A 22655-nucleotide genomic window follows, 5' to 3' on the forward strand; every position below is an offset into this window, starting at 1 on the left:
CCACCTAGCATTCAGAAAGCAACTTAAAACTTGGATATTCGACAAGTAATTCCCCACCCTTCCTCAAGCGGCTTGAGACCCTATGGGTATGTAGCGCGCTATATAAATCACTTGACTTGACTTGACTTGACTAGATGCCTTTGGCCAATTCTACACAAACATACACAAGACAGAGAGCTATAACATATATAAGCAAGCATGATACTCCGAGGGCGTGGAACTCCCGAAGGTGTCGGCAAAGCAGAATGATACATTGGGAACACTGATAACTGTAGAGGATGTGAGCTGAGCTACAACTAATCTAAAATCTCACAAATCACTGTATCCGGATGGCTTGATGGCCCAATTTTACAAAACATACGGTGCGAAGTAATCTCACAACTGGTAAACTATGTAATTCTTTCGTTGAATTGGGGAAGGTGACACAGTACATAGGGGAGGCCATTATCTCAGTGCTGCCTAAGACGGGGAAGGATCCTCAATTATGCAGCTCCTACCACACATTAGCGCTTCTTAATTTAGATTCCAAAATTTATACAAAAATATTGGCCAGTAGACTGGAATCCCTAATACCCGGAACTGATTCACCCAGACCAATCAGGGTTCATCTCAGGGAGGCAGACCCACGACAACCTAAGGAGGGTCTTTCATCTAGTGGAAAAGGCAAACAAAAAATCTGTACCAGCGGTTCTTTTGGCACTCAACACAGAAAAGGCCTTTGATTGTGTGGATTGGCCATTCCTTTATCAGGTCTTGAAGAAGTACGGGTTCTGTGACAGATTCTTTGACATGATAAGAGCGAAATATGCATGTACCAGAGCTAGGGTTCTTGCCAACTGAGTGAGTTCAGCAGTATTCTCCTTAGAGAGGAGGACCCGACAGGGATGCACCCTCTCTTCACTTTTCTTCACCCTAAGTATGGACCCCCTGGCTGCCAAAATCCGAATGATGCCTGAAATACAGGGTATTACATCTAGGGGAGATGAACACAATATATTCCTATTCAAGGACGATTTTGCTTCTATCAGTCGCAGTCCCGGAATCCTTGCTAGTAAAAATGGAGGAGATGAAACGCCCTGAGTTAGCAGCTGGGTTAAGGGTCAATCTTAATAAGTCTTATTTGTTGAACCTCAAACTGTCGGAAAATGATATTGAAGCTGAATTCACACCCTGTCAGTGGACTGAAAAAGAAATCACCTACCTTGGAATAATAAAAACCACTAAGCTTCAGGACCTCTATAAGGCAAACTATGCCCCAATGATTCAGCAAGTTAAGGCAGACTTGCACAGATGGGCTCCCATGTACCTTTCATGGATAGTACGCATTCAGGCAATCAAGATGATGACATTGCCTAGGGTATTGTACCTTTTCCAGGGCCTCTCGAATGAGATGGATCAGGAGTTTTTCACTGCATTAAAAATGAAGATCACTCACTTTATCTGGGGAGGAAAAAGGGTAAGATTATCCTTTCAACAACTCTGGCTTTTCAAAAACATGAACCTATATTACAAGGCAGCCCAACTCCGAGTGATCACAGAATGGCCATCATGGATATCAGACAAATACTGTCTGCACATGGATAGGGCAGTGGTGGGGAGGAGCATATGGGACTTATAATGGAAGAACAAAATAGACCACTCGCCTAATGTTTACCTAAATGCTCTTACTAAAATGACCCTTAAGGTGTGGGACGATCTCCAAAGGTCATCTGCCCTGACCATATTCCCATCTCCTTTCACATCATACACTATAATCCAGCGTTCCCACCTGCAGGTATACTGGGACCTTTTGATGCGTGGAAGGAGAGAGGGTGCCATACTATATCTGACCTGTTTCATAATTGAGACATCCTCACATTTGAGCACTGTCAGAGGAATTTTAACATCACAGCTAATTAATAGTACCATTACACTCAGCTAAGACATTGGGTCCTTACTAGGGTGGTTCGAGAAGCGGTGACTAGAGAGCTCATGCCAATAGAGAAACTAGCGAAATTAGAAAAATACAAAAGGCACAATCTCGCACCTCTACAAAATATTACAGTCCTCACTGCACACTGAGCAACCCAGGCACAGGCCACTCTAGGAGCGAATATTGGAGACATCCATCACAGACACGCAATGGGACAAATTATTCAAGGACATACACAGGTTTAAACAATCAATGGGAATGCTAGAGGCCCACTATTAAGTACTGAATGATTGGTACTTGTACCAATCAAAACTCAAAGTAATATTCCCCGAGACTTCAGACTTATGCTGGAGAGGCTGCGGCTTTCAGGAGGATTGTAAGCATATCTGGTGGGACTGTCCAAAAATCCGTCTATTCTGGTCAGAGGTTTTGGCACATATTAAGGATATACTGGGTTACCCCAGCCCCTCCGATCTAGGATTGACTTTATTGGGTCTAAGATCTGAGACTCTCAAACGCCAAATGGTAAGTGACAGAACCATACTATGGCTGTGTCTGGAAGCAGCCAAAACGGTAGTGGCGGCAGCATGGAAGGAGAGGGAGGCTCCCTCCATGACCCAATGGCATGCTCATCTATGGCAGGCTCTTGAAGAACCGGGGTTTAACCCAGCGGCATCAGGGGCACGCCTAAGATCTTTGAGTTCACCTGTCTTGGTATTCAAAGACACGGAATACTTCTGGATGGCGTCAGAGACCAAGTTTATTAGCTGCAGCTAGTAACAGTGATCCTAGAAATACATCACGGTGTAAATTCTCAGGAGACTGCTCATTTTACTAAGGCGAGACGTCTCCTTTTATACCCAATATTCACATTATAAATGTACACCCACTGCACAAAATTCTAGCCAATAAGATACATTTTCAAACAAAGTATCACATAGCAAAAACTTAATTTACAGTATCCCAACCCAAAAGTTAATTATTAGGAATGTCCCAAATTCAATCTCCACAAGCCGGACATTGATTGGCAATCTCAGACAAAGATCGATCAGGGAAATTGGCTTTGCGAGGTCAGTTTCTTACAGTTCATTTCAGAGTCAAAAGAAACCTAGTTAATGTATACACTTTGTTCGCCAGGCTACCTTTACAGGCCTACGTGAGAGCAACACAAAATGGTGGCACAGAACAAAATGGAGTCAGACTCGAGAATTACAGAACCTCAGACCCTCCTTTTGCCATTACGTAGGCAATAACCTAAGACTCATGTTAATCTGAATCTAGGTCTATATCGATATTCATTAGATCATCAAAGTGTTGCTGTAGCATCTTTTTATTATTCTTTACTTCTCTCGGGACAGATCTCCGAACACGCATAGTAGCACAAAGACTACAAATGACAAGACCACACTGGATGCAAAGACAACAAGAGAAAAGGATGGCTAAAACCATACCAAGGAATGTCAGAATCTTCCATCCCCATTTAGACAGGAGTCCCCAAAACCATCCCGCCAATGACCAGTCTCCTTCGTCTACATGGATAGACTGAGAGATCTTATGCAACCTAGAGATGGCTTGGTACACTGTAGGGGCATTATCTGGTATGTAAACACAGGAACTGGATCCAATCAATTTACATACTCCTCCTTCATCTGCAAGTATGATGTCTAATACCATACGATTCTGCAAAGTCATAAGGCGGTCCGCTTGAAGCTCAGCTGTAACATTACTAAGAGCACCTGCTGTCTCATTAATACTAGCTTCAGCAATGCAGACAAGCTGTCGAATATGCCTACTATTGATCATAGGACCCCAAAAGGGCAGGAAGCCCTTGAAGAAATCTCCTACTTTGTGTGCTGCAGTATCTTCCTTATCGAAGACACCTCTACCATACCTCGTTCTATGATAGTCTGAAGCAGTAGTGTATGTAGGGGGAAGCAAAAATGCCACATAACATGTTCCTGAAAAATCAGGTGGCAACCATGTGTAGGCTCTGTCATGACAAAGAAAATATGTAACTTTAGCTGGCCCAAACAGTGGAGAAGTCCGGGATGAATAGACACAGGTTTGAGCACACACACTCTTACCTAGCTGAGCTTTCGGATCCCGACCAGTACCTTGCAAACAAAAATGGCCTTGATGGGGTACAATCCAAATAGAGGGAGACCTTTTTCGTCTCTCCTTCTCTGTCAAGCTGGTACTATATCCAGTCACTTTCCAACCAACATAAGCCTGCACCTCATCCTTAGGGATAGCATTATATGCATCAATATCTCGGATCATAGCTACTATTCCCCTTATCAAGGCACTATTGCTGGAGTTATCTTTAAGGGAACGTATGGGTTGTACCTCATTTGCATAGATAAACATGGTCTGTAAAGCCCACACAGACCCATTAAAAGAAAAAGGTAAAACCAAATATGCCATACCTTTATCCGTTGTATGAGGCATAAGACCACATACCCAACAATTAGTGGTATTTACTACTAACTGATGCTGATGCAACAACTGTATGAACGAGTTGTTGACAAATTCTGATCCTCTTGTTTGTTCATGTTCAGGCAACGTATAAAACTGGTGTAAAGAAACAGTAGTGAAAGAAAGCATAGGTTGGGAGTTGGGTGCAGATGTCTGTTGTGTAACATAAACAATCAAACCCTCACAAGCTAATGTGATACCTAAAAACATCAAGAAGCACAATATTATAAAACATTTGCTATATATCAATACAAAATCTTGTCTTCAGATCTATTCTCTCAACATCTCCTTCAGTTACAACAGACTCCATCCTCTAACGTGCTGCTCGCGGCAATTTTCCTTCTTCACTCAAGTGTGCGTCCAGGCGTCCTAGACGTCCCTAGAACCGCAGACCTTTCGTCAATACGCGGGCCACCCCTTAAGTCTTATACCGCGACCCTGCAGCTGAACCCGGATGGTGGCTCAAAAAAGAAAAAAGAAAAATAGTCTCTTGTCTGAAAGAGTGTAATTCCCAAAAAAAATCTGATTTTATTTGTCCTTTTTAGACCTTAAATTGTAGCGTTCTTTAAAAGGCACAGTTTGATCCTGAAAGAGTGTCTCTGGATGCGTAGTATCAAATCTCAAACACGGCGGCACAGCTTCTTGCAAGACTTCATTATGCGCACGTTCCGACTGAGTCCATTCCAGATGTGCATCGCTAAAAGGTACAAATCTTGGAACCCTTTCACTCTTGAAATCGGCAACACCATCCCGGACCCACTTATCGTACGGTAAGGGCAAAGGTATCTTCTTACAATGGGTACCATGTACCCAGTTTTTCTTGCCGAACACCTTAATAGCAGTCCGAGTTGATAACAGGACTTGGTATGGACCAGTCCATCTTGGTTCCAAGTTCTTTGACCTCTGTAAATTCCTGGTGAGAATCCAGTCGCCAGGTTGAATCGTGTGGCCTGCGTTTACAGAAACTGAAGGCAAAGTGTCATGGACCTGTTGGTGAAGAATACGCAATTTAGCAGTCAAATCATGTAAGTAGTTAACCAACATAGGGTACTCGATATCACTGTACTTCTTAGGCCTCGGCACACCCCAGACATTCGCCGGACGTCCAAAAACAATCTCGTATGGGCTAAGTCCCACGCGAGAATGTACTGTCGTTCTCGTGGACAAAAGTACCAATGGTAAGGCATTGGGCCATGTAAGACCAGAGCTTGCTTGCACCTTGGCCAACTTCAGCTTCAGAGTGCCATTATAGCACTCAACCAGGCCTGCTGACTGGGGGTGATTCGCAGCGTGAAATTTCTGTTTAATACCCAGACCCGCACATACTTTCTTCATAATCTGACCCACAAATTCACTTCCATTATCACTCCATACCATCCTCAGCAAGCCATATCTGGAAAACAATTCTTTGAGCAAAACCTTGGCTGTAGACAAGGCAGTATTATCCTTTAGGGGGTAGGCCTCTATCCATCTGGAAAAAGCACAAACAACCACAAGGACATACTTCTAGGTATTACATCTTTCCATATGAATGTAGTCTATCTGCAGGACCTCAAACGGATACTTTGGAGGAGCAAAATAACCCGCTGGAGTTGGGGTTCCCTTTCCAGGATTATGCATCAAGCAAATCATGCAGTGTTTAACCAAATTCTCAGCACACTTAGGAATTCCACCATTCTGCAATACCGGAGCCAACAACTTATATATCCCTTTTGAACTAATGTGAGCCAACCCATGAGCCATAGTAACCACCGGGAGAACATATGCATCCGGCAACAACCATCGCCGGTGCTCTGACAACTCAACCCAACAGCCTGTCAAATCCAACATTCCTGTACTCTCTCGCCACATACTCAATTCTTTCTCAGTAGCTTCTGCCTGAATCATCTTCACATTTTCTGTTGTATCTTCACACATTCCTCCTTCCACAACCCATCTGGCAGGACCTGCAACATACATCCGACTCATCACATCTTTCGCTGTTTCTCTCGCTACTTCATCTGCAAATGCATTCCCTCGACCCACATCATCCGTAACCTTCTTATGCGCACTACACTTTACTATCGCAATTTACGGCAAAGTAAGTGATTCAAGAAGTTCACTCACTAATTGTCCATGCTGAATTTTCGTACCATGGGAAGTAAGAAATCCTCTCTCTTTCCACAAACGACCAAAACTGTGAGTCACGCCAAATGCATACTGGCTAGCAGTAAAAACATTCACTCTCTTTCCTTTTGACAACACACACGCTCTGGTCAATGCTATCAACTCCGCTGCCTGTGCTGAATTCTGGTCAATACGTGCTGTTTCAACAATCGTGTCCAAAGTTGTGACAGCATATGCTGCAGTCGTCTCTCCATTCGGAAGCTTAAAGCATGAACCATCTACCCATAGGGTACCATCAGGATTCGAAAGAGGAGTATCTTTCAGATCAACTCTACCCTTCATTTCCTCCTCTGTCCGGAGAAAACAATCATGCTTTTCCTGAACATCTGTCTCTACAAAAATTGGCAACATTGTAGCTGTATTCAATGTGTTGCACCGCTTGATGTGCACATGGCTAGCCAAAAGCATCAACTCATAACCTGACAAACGTGCACTGGTAAGATGTTGAGTCTTTGTTCTGTTCAATAGGGTATCCACTGCATGTGGAACCATCACAATCAATGTATTATCCAATACCAAACCAGTAGACTCTCGGATAGAAACAGCCGCTGCTGCTGTAGCTCTTAGACAACTAGGCAACGTCCTAGCTACCAGATCTAAAGTAGCTGAAAAATACGCACATGGGCGCTGCTTGTCTCCAAATTGTTGCGTCAACACTGACAACGCACAACCTTCTCTCTCGTGTACATAAAGTGTAAAATGTTTACTACAGTCGGGTGTACCCAACACCGGAGCAGAACACAAAGCATCACGCAATTCAGAAAAACTCTTCTGACATTCGTCAGACCAAGGAAGAGGGTGTGGTGTGTCCTTAAGAGTAAGTGCCAACAAAGGTTTCGCTAGCAAAGAAAAATTCGGAATCCACTGTCTACAATACGAGGTGATACCTAAGAAGGCACAAACCTCTCTCTGTGTGCATGGCACAGTCATTTGGGCAATCGCTTGAATACGCTCTGGGGTCAATCGTCTTCCCTCCTTCGACAAGAGATAACCTAAGTAGGTCACCTCATGTCGGCAATACTGCAACTTTGAAGGTGACACTTTATGATGAAGGTCAGACAGATGTCGCAACAAAGAAAGAGTAACCTCTTTACAAATCTCTTCATCATCAGCAGCAACCAACAGATCATCAACATACTGGATAAGAGTAGCACCAGAAGGCAATGCAAAAGTATCAAGCTGAGTTTTCAAAGCCTGACTATAAATGGAGGGACTCTTACAATAACCTTGAGGAGCGCGTTTAAACCGGAAACTGCGGCCTCCTAAAGAGAAGCCAAAAATATCCCTACTTTCCTCACCAATCGGAATACTGAAGAAAGCGTTCTTCAGATCAACAACAGAAAACCAAGCAGCTGAGGCAGTGATCATAGTCAATAAAGCAGTAATGTCTGGGACAACAGGAAACTGTGGCACAACAATCTTATTGACCTCTAAAAGGTCGATCACAAACCGAAACACAGGTGGCTGAGAAGAGTCAGTACGCTTAAGGACAGGCAGAACAGGACTATTACACACATTACCTCTCATTTCTTCAACCACACCTTTCTCAACCAAATCATAGATAATCGCTAAAAGAGCTCTTTCGCCATCACTGGAAATTTTGTACTGAGGAATGCGAGGTAATTAAGCATTCGACTTAAGAGTAACAACGTAGGGTGGAATCTGCAAAAGACCAACATCATTAGGACCTGTATCCCAAAGTGTATCAGGGAGAGAACGCAGTTCCAGTGGAAGGCAATCCTTAGACAGATACATCGGGGAAATCATTTCTTACCCACTGTAAGATGTACTCCCAAAGGAGAACAATGTAATGTCGCATGCAATCTTTTCAACAAGTCCAAACCCAACAAATTCTTGCCACAGCCAGTCATTAGAATAAGGGGAGCCTCCAATTCACATGGAGCAATAGAAAGGGGCAAAGGACAAGAAACCGGGTTATGAACTGGGGCGCCAGAAAATCCTACCGAAACATTAGTCAAGCCAGACAAAGGAGCGCCAGGGAGTTTAGAGTGCATAATAGAACTCTTTGCTGCACCAGTATCCAAAAGAAAAGGTTCTGCCACACCTGATGTAATCACTTCAACATAAGTTCCACTCTGGTCTACTGGAACTGACACTACTCCCTCCCTTTGTCCATGGCTGTCCTAACTATCATTAAAACCAGCACTCTCATTTCGAACATAATAATCATCAGTGTAGTACTGAGCGGACTGGACGGCCGGAACATTCTGTTGGTCAAAATATTTTATGGAATTCTGAGGGGAAAAGGAACGTTCATTCTGAGAAAATGTACAACGTCCCCTACCCCTAGGTACTTGTTGGTAACCACCACGACCTCTCAGACCAAACATACCATTCGCACGTTGTAGCAAGATCGGGCAACTATTCTTGAAGTGACCTTCCTCTTTACAATAAACACACTGATTAGGGCCTAGAGGAAGTCGCGAAGCAAAAGACTCAGGCTTCTGCAACAGTTTCTGAAACTGTGGGGGTTGCTGAAACTGATGCTGATTAGGGCGAGGCGGATAAGCCTGCTGCAGAAGAACTTTCGTTTTTAATTCTCTAGTCTTCTTCTCTACTTTATCCTTCTCATCTTTATCTCTATTATCATAGTATTGTGCAGTAGCCAATATCTGGGCCGAAGAAGAAACAGCCCATGAACTCTCACAGACCTTTAACTTATTAGAAAGTTCAGGAAGTAAATTAAAAACAAACTTATCTACAAACAACCTCTGACCACCTTCTGTACTCATGTCCTGACCACTATGATCAATGAATGTTTCCCCAAACCTAGTGAAGAAATCAGACACACTCTCATCTTTCATTGTTTGCATGCTGCTAACTTGTCCGAATTCATCCGCAAAGGAGGCATCATACTTTTCATTAAATTAATAATTCTACCAGGTAGTTCTGCAACTAAGGGTTCAGGTTTGGCACCTCCTATCTGCCGACCATCTGCAGCAGTAATATTAACCCACATATCTCCTAACTCTGGCGCGTGATCCTCGTGACGGATCTTCACAAGGGTTGAGGAACTACATTACCCATCAACATATCTATGTCAGCTAAATTCATAACACACACATCAACTGTCTCAGACAACTCCTTGTAATAACCAGCAGGATTTTTACAAGGGTCAGGCAAGGTCTGATCAAGAGCCAGGACCTCAGCTCTCTTCCAAGGGACATGCACCCTCACTCGCTGAAAATGAGCCGGTGCAGCCACAATACCATGAACGGCATCAGCCACAACTGCCTCTCTCCATACAGGGGGAACCTCTCTCATAGGATACTGCTTCACTTTTCTCTTAACAGAAGGGTCAGGTTCGAACAATAACTGAGGTGGAAGTCTAGACCTAAAAGTGAGTAGTGTCTCTACCGCTTCCTCAACATCGGAACCCACTATCGTTCCTTTAGCAAATTCAGACTGAACATTAATCAATTCCAGTGGAATCGAACCCAACTCATTATCTTCCCATTCCTGACGAAGGAAGGTACACATGACATCAAAAACATACCTTTGTTTTAGTGCCTCCCACTGTAGGAAGATATCCATAACTACTTGTGGACTGTACTTGGAGGCATTAGAAACCCATCTACGAGCAAGGAGATCTAACACTGCCCGCTCTTCGAGACCAGGAAGCTGACTACGTCTCTGCTTACTTTCAGAAACAGGGGTCACATTCAGTGACCCAAAGAGAGGAGACAAAAGACTAGTGACAGTCTCAGTCATTCGTTGCCGAGTAGAAGGAGAAGAAGTTGACATGAGGACAGGAGACAAAGTGTTTTGAGGCAAGAGAGACGTAGGGACAGAAATAAGAGAAGTCGAAGTAAAGGAGTGTAAGGCAAAGGAGTTTGAGGCAAGGCTGGTGACAAAGCTGGCGGCCCTGGAGGGGGCTGCGCCGCGTGAGGAAGAATCACCTGTGAAGCAACAGATGGCTGAACAATAGCAGGGGGTTGAACAACAACAAGGGGTGCAACAACTGGAGGTAACGGAGGTACAGTTGCACCCTGCACATAAAGGGGTGGTAATCTCAGTAAATGTGACATCAAAGGATCCTTTTCAGGGTCTTCAGTCACGTTTGAAAGGGGGGGTGGCAAAGCCGGGTAACATTTGTCAATGGCCATGCAATGTTGTCTATCTGACACTTCAATCGCACGATCTTCTTCATCTTCCTTAAACTGCCTAGCGGCTTGCATTACCGACATATTCCTTTCCTTCCTATCTCTCTTAGCTTGCTTAATGTCTCGCTGTTTGGCTTCCTTACGCCAAAGGCGGAAAGAGTCAAACATCGCCGGCCGGGCTTTCTTCTTAAATAGCGCAACTTCTAGGTTATCTAAAACATCTGATTCAAAACTACCATGTTGGGGCCATCGTAAGACACCATCTTTCCTTGTATAACAGACCCATACTTCATTAAAGGTAATGGGACCCACACCATGCTTTGAATAAAGCTCATAAGTTGGAGTTCCAACCGGAGATATCGGACATGAGTCCTCCAATCGGGAATCCTTATTACAACTACAACAAAACCATCTCCTAATTTTACCAAAACCAGGCATCTTTAGTTTACTAGTCTTGTTTCAAACTTCAAGGGGTTATCAAAAATGATACACTCGTAAATATACGAACCCCTCGGTTTCGACTATTGCAATGGCCGAATCAAAACCAAGAAACAAAACAAAGTCGTGGGAGCGACCCACTTATACTTAACCAAAATGTCTGTCACGCCACCAGAAGACCGTCTAATATCTCGCCTTACAAATCATCACAAGAGGGTCCAAGACAGGGCGACAGTCAGGGCAGCAGTCCTTCACAGCCGTCGGAAAGGGGAAACCTCGCAGAAAAAACCTTTGGTCCACGTCGACATACAGAGGTCAATGAAGTGGCGGCCGTCCTCCAGAATTTCCTCATGGGGCTCCTCACAATCTTCGGGCTTGGACCAGTACCGCTGAAGTCACCCCACGTTGGGCACCAGTTGAAGAACCGGGGTTTAACCCAGCGGCGTCAGGGGCACGCCTAAGATCATCGAGTTCACCTGTCTTGGTATTCAAACACACGGAATACTTCTGGATGGCGTCAGAGACCAAGTTTATTAGCTGCAGCTAGTAACAGTGATCCTAGAAATACATCACGGTGTAAATTCTCAGGAGACTGCTCATTTTACTAAGAAAAGACGTCTCCTTTTATACCCAATATTCACATAAATGTACACCCACTGCACGAAATTCTAGCCAATAAGATATATTTTCAAACAAAGTATCACATAGCAAAAACTCAATTTACAGTATCTCAACCCAAAAGTTAATTATTAGGAATGTCCCAAATTCAATCTCCACAAGCCGGACAAACCTATAATTGAAAGCATAACCCATGTAATGAAGAAACATAAAAAAGAAACAGTAACAGATCTTGAACAAGATAAGGCATGTGCAAGGAAACTAAAAAGTTAACGATATCCTGAACATTGATTGGCAATCTCAGACAAAGATCGATCAGGGAAATTGGCTTTGCGAGGTCAGTTTCAGGTGAAGAGGTCAGTTTCTTACAGTTCATTTCAGAATCAAAAGAAACCTAGTTAATGTATACATGAACTAAGAAGGCCAGGCCACTTTGTTCGCCAGGCTACCTTTACAGGCCTACGTGAGGGCAACACAAAATGGTGGCACAGAACAAAATGGAGTCAGACTCGAGAATTACAGAACCTCACTCTCTCTATGGATAAAATGGTGGGCGTACTAGCAGACACCTTTAAGAACTTTGAATATATGTGGTGACCCCTGGTGGAGTATTTCTCATGGGGTCTTCCCCAGTTTGCATGTCCCACTCATACACGGGCACTTTACCTCTTTCAAGTTTAGGAAACATGGGGCAAAATTCTCTAAGAGCTCTTGGAACAGACCAGGCAAACAATACACTCAAACATGTTGTAGTGAAACCCTGTGTACCATTAATATTTGGGGGGAGGGCAGGGAGGGAGGGAGTTATAAGAGATTTGGGTTTTTGTTGTTTACTGTATGAACATGATCAATGATGCTGTTTGAAGCAACTGTATTCTCTTATAGCGGTACACTGTATAATGCAAGAGGGAAGGGCGGAATGGCCCGATGTAATGTTATGATTTTGAAAATTCCAACAAAAAGAATGATGTTAAAAAAACAGTCATCTTGTGTAAACATTTTTACCACAGTTGATGGTTTGGATAATATTTTTGTGCAAAAAGCATCGTTTTGTTATTTTCTTTTTTGGGTTAAACTTTCAAAGTGCCCTTGAGAGTGAGGCTACTGTATATGTATCAACTTCCACCTCCTGTCCAGAGGACTCTGCCCTGTGCTTTGTCCAGGCCTTGCTCATGTACTGCCTACTTGCCCTCCTAAATTCTCCATAGTAACAAGTAAGTGAGCACCCCAGAACACAACACTCTAGCCCCCTCAGGGAACCACTGTAACAGGTAAACACCTTTGTTCTCTCACTCACTCATGTCCATAATAAACAACTGAAATACACAAGGAAGGTTTACATTATATATTAAAACTATTGTGCTCTGTCATGAAACAACTGTGCTGCAATCAGGAAATATATGCAACTTACTAACGTGATCAGCATCATCAACTGACTATACACAATTAAATAAATATTTAAAAGCCCTACCATTGTGAATTACATATTTGCCTAAGCCTAACCTCACTATGGGAGCGCAACTGATATATCACAAGTCTCTGGGATTAGAGTTGGGCCCCATACTTGGCATTTGGAGTTAGATGGTGCAGATCTGAAATTGTGCAAGCTCATTCCCGGGGTCCTTCCTCTACGAGAAATTTGTCTCTACTTATATGACAAGAACCGCCATTCTCAAAAAAAGCAGCTGGGTCTCTTAGTTATGTCTATATGTTAGGTGTGTTACTGGCTGACCATAGAGAAAATTGGGGTACAGTGTTATTTGACCTTGTACGAAATGTTCAAACTGAATCCCAGCAGAAGAGCTAAATAACAAAATAATGTGCAGTCTATTTCTAAAATAATATTGTGGCACAAAAGTAAAAATGTAACTTTGTAATGTATGCAAGAAGTAGGAGAGAGCTACAGTGGGCCGTATAGGCAAAGCACAATAAAACTGCTCTGGTGGACTCAACTTTAAAGGGATTTCTTAAATGATCTTTTTCAGGACAATCACAGGGATCCAGAAGTAATACTTAAAAATATCTAAGGGTAGATCCAAATATTTCCTTTTATTCACAGGTACATTTAATATATCTTTAAAAGAACTCTTTGTGGGTCAATGGTGAGGAATGATGGTTTACCTAACCACATATGTTGGCAGTCATATCAGAATTTAAATTTAATATTGTTTCCCGGTGTTTCTCTATGGGCCAGTTAGATTGTTCTAGTCACAGTAGGGAAAGTTTTATCTTATATTAATACATGTTCAACTTTCAATTACCAGAGACCCTACGTTTTGGCCTACAAGGTCCACATAGCAGTGAATAATTTAAAAGGAAGGTTTCCCCCATCAAAAGGATTATTTTGACAGGGCGGACTGCAGGTTTAAACTGCAGACTTCAGGCTATAGTGGTAGGCCTGAAGCTGTGTTTCCTGTGTCATACTAGTGGACGGCACAATAAGTGCTGCAGTCCACGTGTGACATTTCACTTTCCATGCCATGGGTGTATTTCTCGACCATATACTATGCCATTATACAAGAGTTAATTATGCCAATCCGTGATTAGCCAATTTCTTCATGTTTAAGAGGTTGAAGCACATGCATGGGAACTGACAGGGGCGTCCCAGTATGCAGAGTCTGAAACCAGCAATAAAATTCAGCAACAAATGAAGGTGACCACGCAATAGGGGACACTTTCTCACAGGTAGAGTAACAGAATACATCTTGAAGGAAGCAGTGGCTAAATAATCTATTAAAGAAACATTTAAATCTTCTTCAAATAAAAATATTTAGTTATTCAACTTCCACATATCTTTCTGAAGAGCCACAGCATTATACACAAACCTACCTAGGATCAATTATATTTAAATACTTGATCTTTCAACTATTGGCAAAATATTTTGACTACTTTTTAACCATTAGTTTGAAAAGACAGCAGACGATGTCATGAATTTCAAATAGGATCTAGGTGGAATGGTAATAGATAAAGATAAACCTTTTATTTTCATGTGGTATCAGCTTATTCATGATATTCATTGTTGTTTTAGAGAGGTTCTAAGGAATTATTAACAGAAAACAAACGGCTAAAAATAAATGAAATACCTAAAAGTGCATTACATCTGCATTAAGAAAAAATGATGTTTTTGTATGTTAAAATGCAATTCAGGTATCATAAGCGCAGTACATATTTGCTCATTCAAATCTATATGAAAAAATGCTGTTATTCCCAACCGGTTTTCATCCTTCAAATAAAATATAGGGGTTTAGTATGATGTTGGTCGCTAAGCCCCTGTGGGCTTGTCTGGGTCGGTCTGACCGACAGATCTCATTTCAGAAGTGGTTGTTCCGACCCTTGACCCCACCAGGTAGGTCGCTCCACCTCCGCACAGCACCGCCTGTGTGTCCCTGCCCCACCCGCAGGCTACCACCAGCGCCTCATCCCTGGTGGCCAGTGGTAGGCCTTAGGTTTGTTTGTCATTTGTCATTCCATTGTATTGCACTCTCTTAGTGTTCGTGACTGCTGTTGTTTTTTCTCCTTCTGCCCCATGATTCTGTGCCTTTTTTCTCCCTCTGCCCCCGTGATTCTGTGCCTTTTTTTCTCCTTCTTTCCCCTTCGTTGCCCCCATGATTCTGTACCTTTCTCCTTCCGTCCCCTTCGCTGCCCCCGTGATTATGTGCCCTTTTTCTTCTTCTGTACCCTTCGCTGCCCCCGTGATTCTGTGCCTTTTTTCTCCTTCTGGCCCCTTTGCTGCCCCGTGATTCTTTGCCTTTTTCTCCTTCTTTCCCCTTGGCTGCCCCTGTGATTCTCTGCATTTTTCTCCTTCTGTCCCCTTTGCTGCCCCGTGATTCTGTGCCTTTTTTCTCCTTCTGTCCCCTTTGTTGCCACGTTATTCTGTGCCTTTTTTTACTTCTTTCCCCTTCGCTGCCTCTGTGATTCTGTGTCTTTTTTCTCCTTCTGCCCCCGTGATTCTGTGCCTTTTTTCTCCTTCTGCCCCATGATACTGTGCCTTTTTTTCTCCTGTCCCTTTCGTTGCCCTCGTGATTCTGTGGCTTTTTTCTCCTTCTGCCTATGTGATTCTGTACCTTTTTTCCCCTTCTGCTCCGTGATTCTGTCTCTTTTTTCTCCTTCTGCCCCGTGATTCTTTGCCTTTTTTCTCCTTCTGCTCCTGTGCCTTTTTTCTCCTTCTTCGCCCATGATTCTGTGCCTTTTTTCTCCTTCTGTCCACTTTGTTGCCCCCGTGATTCTGTGCCTTTTTTCTCCTTCTGCCCCCGTGATTCTGTGCCTTTTTTCTCCTTCTGCCCCCATGATACTGCGCCTTTTTTCTCCTTCTGTCCCTTTCATTGCCCCGTGATTCTGTGGCTTTTTTCTCCTTCTGCCTCTGTGATTCTGTACCTTTTTTCCCCTTCTGCCCCCGTGATTCTGTCTCTTTTTTCTCCTTCTGCCCCCGTGATTCTTTGCCTTTTTTCTCCTTCTGCTCCCGTGATTCTGTGCCTTTTTTCTCCTTCTGCTCCCGTTATTATGTGCCTTTTTTCTCCTTCTGCCCTCTTTGTTGCCCCAGTGATTCTGTGCCTTTTTTCTCCTTCTGCCCCCGTGATTCTGTGCCTTTTTTCTTCTTCAGCCCCTGTGATTCTCTGCCTTTTTGCTCCTTCTGCCCCTGTGATTCCGTGCCTTGTTTCCCCTTCACTGCCCCTGTGATTCTATGCCTTTTTTATCCTTCTGCCCCTGTGATTCTGTGCTTTTTTCTCCTTCTGCCACCATGATTCAGTGCCTTTTTTCTCCTTCTGCCCCTGTATTTCTATGCCTTTTTTCTCCTTCTGCCCCCGTGATTCTGTGCCTTTTTCTCCTTCTGCCCCCGTGATTCTGTGCCTTTTTTTCTCCATCTATCCCCTTCGCTGCCCCCGTGATTCTGTACCCTTTTTCTTCTTCTGTACCCTTCGCTGCCCCCGTGATTCTGTGCCTTTTTCTCCTTTTGTCCTCTCGCTGCCACGGTGATTCTGTACCTTTTTTCTCCTTCTGCCCACATGATTCTGTGTCTTTTTTTCTCCTTTTGCCCCTGATTTCTGAGCCTTTTTCTCCTTCTGTCCCCTTCTCTGACCCGTGATTCTGTGCCTTTTTTCTCCTTCTGTCCCATTCGTTGCCCCCGTGATTCTGTGCCTTTTTCTCCTTCTGTCCCCTTTTCTGCCCCTGTGATTTCTCTGCCTTTTTTCTCCTTCTGCCCCTATGATTATGTGCCTTTTTTCTCCTTCTGTCCCCTTCGCTGCCCGTGATTCTGTGCCTTTTTTCTCCTTTCCCCTTCGTTGCCCCCGTGATTCTGTGCCTTTTTCTCCTTCTGTCCCCTTCGCTGCCCCTGTGATTCTGTGCCTTTTTTCTCCTGCCCCCGTGATTCTGTGCCTTTTTTCTCCTTCTGCCCCCGTGATTCTGTGCCTTTTTTCTCCTTCGGTCCCCTTCGCTCCCCCCGTGATTCTGTCTTTTTTCTCCTTCTGGCCCCTTTGCTGCCCCGTGATTCTGTGCCTTTTTCTCCTTCTTTCCCCTTGGCTGCCCCTGTGATTCTCTGCATTTTTCTCCTTCTGTCCCCTTTGCTGCCCCGTGATTCTGTGCCTTTTTTCTCCTTCTGTCCCCTTTGTTGCCACGTTATTCTGTGCCTTTTTCTACTTCTTTCCCCTTCACTGCCTCTGTGATTCTGTGTCTTTTTTCTCCTTCTGCCCCCGTGATTCTGTGCCTTTTTTCTCCTTCTGCCCCATGATACTGTGCCTTTTTTCTCCTGTCCCTTTCGTTGCCCCCGTGATTCTGTGGCTTTTTTCTCCTTCTGCCTATGTGATTCTGTACCTTTTTTCCCCTTCTGCCCCGTGATTCTGTCTCTTTTTTCTCCTTCTGCCCCGTGATTCTTTGCCTTTTTTCTCCTTCTGCTCCTGTGATTCTGTGCCTTTTTTCTCCTTCTTCGCCCGTGATTCTGTGCCTTTTTTCTCCTTCTGTCCACTTTGTTGCCCCCGTGATTCTGTGCCTTTTTTCTCCTTCTGCCCCCGTGATTCTGTGCCTTTTTTCTCCTTCTGCCCCCATGATACTGCGCCTTTTTTTCTCCTTCTGTCCCTTTCATTGCCCCCGTGATTCTGTGGCTTTTTTCTCCTTCTGCCTCTGTGATTCTGTACCTTTTTTCCCCTTCTGCCCCCGTGATTCTGTCTCTTTTTTCTCCTTCTGCCCCCGTGATTCTTTGCCTTTTTTCTCCTTCTGCTCCCGTGATTCTGTGCCTTTTTTCTCCTTCTGCTCCCGTGATTATGTGCCTTTTTTCTCCTTCTGCCCCCTTTGTTGCCCCAGTGATTCTGTGCCTTTTTTCTCCTTCTGCCCCGTGATTCTGTGCCTTTTTTCTCCTTCAGCCCTGTGATTCTCGGCCTTTTTGCTCCTTCTGCCCCTGTGATTCCGTGCCTTGTTTCCCCTTCACTGCCCCTGTGATTCTATGCCTTTTTTATCCTTCTGCCCCTGTGATTCTGTGCTTTTTTCTCCTTCTGCCCCCATGATTCAGTGCCTTTTTTCTCCTTCTGCCCCTGTGTTTCTATGCCTTTTTTCTCCTTCTGCCCCCGTGATTCTGTGCCTTTTTTCTCCTTCTGCCCCCATGATTCTGTGCCTTTTTTTCTCCATCTATCCCCTTCGCTGCCCCGTGATTCTGTACCCTTTTTCTTCTTCTGTACCCTTCGCTGCCCCCGTGATTCTGTGCCTTTTTCTCCTTTTGTCCTCTTCGCTGCCACGGTGATTCTGTACCTTTTTTCTCCTTCTGCCCACATGATTCTGTGTCTTTTTTCTCCTTCTGCCCCCTGATTCTGAGCCTTTTTCTCCTTCTGTCCCCTTCTCTGACCCGTGATTCTGTGCCTTTTTTCTCCTTCTGTCCCATTCGTTGCCCCCGTGATTCTGTGCCTTTTTCTCCTTCTGTCCCCTTTTCTGCCCCTGTGATTCTCTGCCTTTTTTCTCCTTCTGCCCCTATGATTATGTGCCTTTTTCTCCTTCTGTCCCCTTCGCTGCCCGTGATTCTGTGCCTTTTTTCTCCTTCTGTCCCCTTCGTTGCCCCCGTGATTCTGTGCCTTTTTCTCCTTCTGTCCCCTTCGCTGCCCCTGTGATTCTGTGCCTTTTTTCTCCTGCCCCCGTGATTCTGTGCCTTTTTTCTCCTTCTGCCCCCGTGATTCTGTGCCTTTTTTCTCCTTCGGTCCCCTTCGCTCCCCCCGTGATTCTGTCTTTTTTCTCCTTCTGGCCCCTTTGCTGCCCCGTGATTCTGTGCCTTTTTCTCCTTCTTTCCCCTTGGCTGCCCCTGTGATTCTCTGCATTTTTCTCCTTCTGTCCCCTTTGCTGCCCCGTGATTCTGTGCCTTTTTTCTCCTTCTGTCCCCTTTGTTGCCACGTTATTCTGTGCCTTTTTCTACTTCTTTCCCCTTCGCTGCCTCTGTGATTCTGTGTCTTTTTTCTCCTTCTGCCCCCGTGATTCTGTGCCTTTTTTCTCCTTCTGCCCCATGATACTGTGCCTTTTTTTCTCCTGTCCCTTTCGTTGCCCCCGTGATTCTGTGGCTTTTTTCTCCTTCTGCCTATGTGATTCTGTACCTTTTTTCCCCTTCTGCCCCGTGATTCTGTCTCTTTTTTCTCCTTCTGCCCCGTGATTCTTTGCCTTTTTTCTCCTTCTGCTCCTGTGATTCTGTGCCTTTTTTCTCCTTTTTCGCCCGTGATTCTGTGCCTTTTTTCTCCTTCTGTCCACTTTGTTGCCCCCGTGATTCTGTGCCTTTTTTCTCCTTCTGCCCCCGTGATTCTGTGCCTTTTTTCTCCTTCTGCCCCTATGATACTGCGCCTTTTTTTCTCCTTCTGTCCCTTTCATTGCCCCCGTGATTCTGTGGCTTTTTTCTCCTTCTGCCTCTGTGATTCTGTACCTTTTTTCCCCTTCTGCCCCCGTGATTCTGTCTCTTTTTTCTCCTTCTGCCCCCGTGATTCTTTGCCTTTTTTCTCCTTCTGCTCCCGTGATTCTGTGCCTTTTTTCTCCTTCTGCTCCCGTGATTATGTGCCTTTTTTCTCCTTCTGCCCCCTATGTTGCCCCAGTGATTCTGTGCCTTTTTTCTCCTTCTGCCCCCGTGATTCTGTGCCTTTTTTCTCCTTCAGCCCCTGTGATTCTCTGCCTTTTTGCTCCTTCTGCCCCTGTGATTCCGTGCCTTGTTTCCCCTTCACTGCCCCTGTGATTCTATGCCTTTTTTATCCTTCTGCCCCTGTGACTCTGTACTTTTTTCTCCTTCTGCCCCCATGATTCAGTGCCTTTTTTCTCCTTCTGCCCCTGTGTTTCTATGCCTTTTTTCTCCTTCTGCCCCCGTGATTCTGTGCCTTTTTTCTCCTTCTGCCCCCATGATTCTGTGCCTTTTTTTCTCCATCTATCCCCTTCGCTGCCCCCGTGATTCTGTACCCTTTTTCTTCTTCTGTACCCTTCACTGCCCCCGTGATTCTGTGCCTTTTTCTCCTTTTGTCCTCTTCGCTGCCACGGTGATTCTGTACCTTTTTTCTCCTTCTGCCCACATGATTCTGTGTCTTTTTTCTCCTTCTGCCCCCTGATTCTGAGCCTTTTTCTCCTTCTGTCCCCTTCTCTGACCCGTGATTCTGTGCCTTTTTTCTCCTTCTGTCCCATTCGTTGCCCCCGTGATTCTGTGCCTTTTTCTCCTTCTGTCCCCTTTTCTGCCCCTGTGATTCTCTGCCTTTTTTCTCCTTCTGCCCCTATGATTATGTGCCTTTTTCTCCTTCTGTCCCCTTCGCTGCCCGTGATTCTGTGCCTTTTTTCTCCTTCTGTCCCCTTCGTTGCCCCCGTGATTCCGTGCCTTTTTCTCCTTCTGTCCACTTCGCTGCCCCTGTGATTCTGTGCCTTTTTTCTCCTGCCCCCGTGATTCTGTGCCTTTTTTCTCCTTCTGCCCCGTGATTCTCTGCCTTTTTTCTCCTTCTGCCCCGTGATACTGTGCCTTTTTTCTCCTTCTGTCCCCTTCATTGCCCCCATGATTCTGTGCCTTTCTCCTTCTGCCCCCTTCGCTGCCCCCGTGATTCTGTGCCTTTTTTCTCCTTCTGTCCCCTTCGCTGCCCCCGTGATTCTGTGTCTTTTTCTCCTTCTGTCCCCTTCGCTGCCCCAGTGATTCTGTGCCTTTTTTCTCCTTCTGCCCCTATGATTCTGTGCCTTTTTTCTCCTTCTGCCCCGTGTTTCTGTGCCTTTTTTCTCCTTCTGCCCCCGTGATTCTCTGCCTTTTTTCTCATTCTGCCTCGTGATACTATACCTTTTTTCTCCTTCTGTCCCCTTCGTTGCGCCCATGATTCTGTGCCTTTCTCCTTCTGCCCTCTTCGCTGCCCCCGTGCTTCTGTGCCTTTTTTCTCCTTCTGACCCCTTCGCTGCCCCGTGATTCTGTGCCTTTTTCTCCTTCTGCCCCCGTGATTCTGTGCCTTTTTTCTCCTTCTGCCCCCGTGATTCTGTGTCTTTTTCTCCTTCTGTCCCCTTCGCTGCCCCGTGATTCTGTGCCTTTTTCTCCTTCTGCCCCCGTGATTCTGTGCCTTTTTTCTCCTTCTGCCCCCGTGATTCTGTGCCTTTTTCTCCTTCTGTCCCCTTCGCTGCCCAGTGATTCTGTGCCTTTTTTCTCCTTCTGTCCCCTTCGTTGCCCCAGTGATTCTGTGCCTTTTTCTCCTCCTGTCCCCTTTTCTGCCCCTGTGATTCTCTGCCTTTTTTCCCCTTCTGCCCCTATGATTATGTGCCTTTTTCTCCTTCTGTCCCCTTCGCTGCCCGTGATTCTGTGCCTTTTTTCTCCTTCTGTCCCCTTCGTTGCCCCCGTGATTCTGTGCCTTTTTCTCATTCTGTCCCCTTCGCTGCCCCTGTGATTCTGTGCCTTTTTTCTCCTGCCCCGTGATTCTGTGCCTTTTTTCTCCTTCTGCCCCCGTGTTTCTCTGCCTTTTTTCTCCTTCTGCCCGTGATACATACTGTGCCTTTTTTCTCCTTCTGTCCCCTTCATTGCCCCCATGATTCTGTGCCTTTCTCCTTCTGCCCCCTTCGCTGCCCCCGTGATTCTGTGCCTTTTTTCTCCTTCTGTCCCCTTCGCTGCCCCCGTGATTCTGTGTCTTTCTCTCCTTTCTGTCCCCTTCGCTGCCCCAGTGATCCTGTGCCTTTTTTCTCCTTCTGCCCCTATGATTCTGTGCCTTTTTTCTCCTTCTGCTCCGTGTTTCTGTGCCTTTTTTCTCCTTCTGCCCCCGTGAATTCTCTGCCTTTTATCTCCTTCTGCCCAGTGATACTGTACCTTTTTTTCTCCTTCTGTCCCCTTCGTTGCGCCCATGATTCTGTGCCTTTCTCTTCTGCCCCTCTTCGCTGCCCCCGTTGCTTCTGTGCCTTTTTTCTCCTTCTCACCCCTTCGCTGCCCCCGTGATTATGTGTCTTTTCTCCTTCTGTCCATTTCGCTGCCCCGTGATTCTGTGCCTTTTTTCTCCTTCTGCCCCCGTGATTCTGTGCCTTTTTTCTCCTTCTGCCCCCGTGATTCTGTGCCTTTTTCTCCTTCTGTCCCCTTCGCTGCCCAGTGATCTGTGCCTTTTTCTCCTTCTGTCCCCTTCGTTGCCCCGTGATTCTGTGCCTTTTTTCCTCTTCTGTCCCCTTTGTTGCCACGTTATTCTGTGCCTTTTTCTACTTCTTTCCCCTTCGCTGCCTCTGTGATTCTGTGTCTTTTTTCTCCTTCTGCCCCCGTGATTCTGTGCCTTTTTTCTCCTTCTGCCCCCGTGATTCTGTGCCTTTTTCTCCTTCGGTCCCCTTCGCTCCCCCCGTGATTCTGTCTTTTTTCTCCTTCTGGCCCCTTTGCTGCCCCGTGATTCTGTGCCTTTTTCTCCTTCTTTCCCTTGGCTGCCCCTGTGATTCTCTGCATTTTTTCTCCTTCTGTCCCATTTGCTGCCCCGTGATTCTGTGCCTTTTTTCTC

Source organism: Lissotriton helveticus, chromosome 1_1 (genome assembly GCF_964261635.1).
Source record: "Lissotriton helveticus chromosome 1_1, aLisHel1.1, whole genome shotgun sequence".
In the NCBI taxonomy this organism is placed as follows: Eukaryota; Metazoa; Chordata; class Amphibia; order Caudata; family Salamandridae; genus Lissotriton; species Lissotriton helveticus.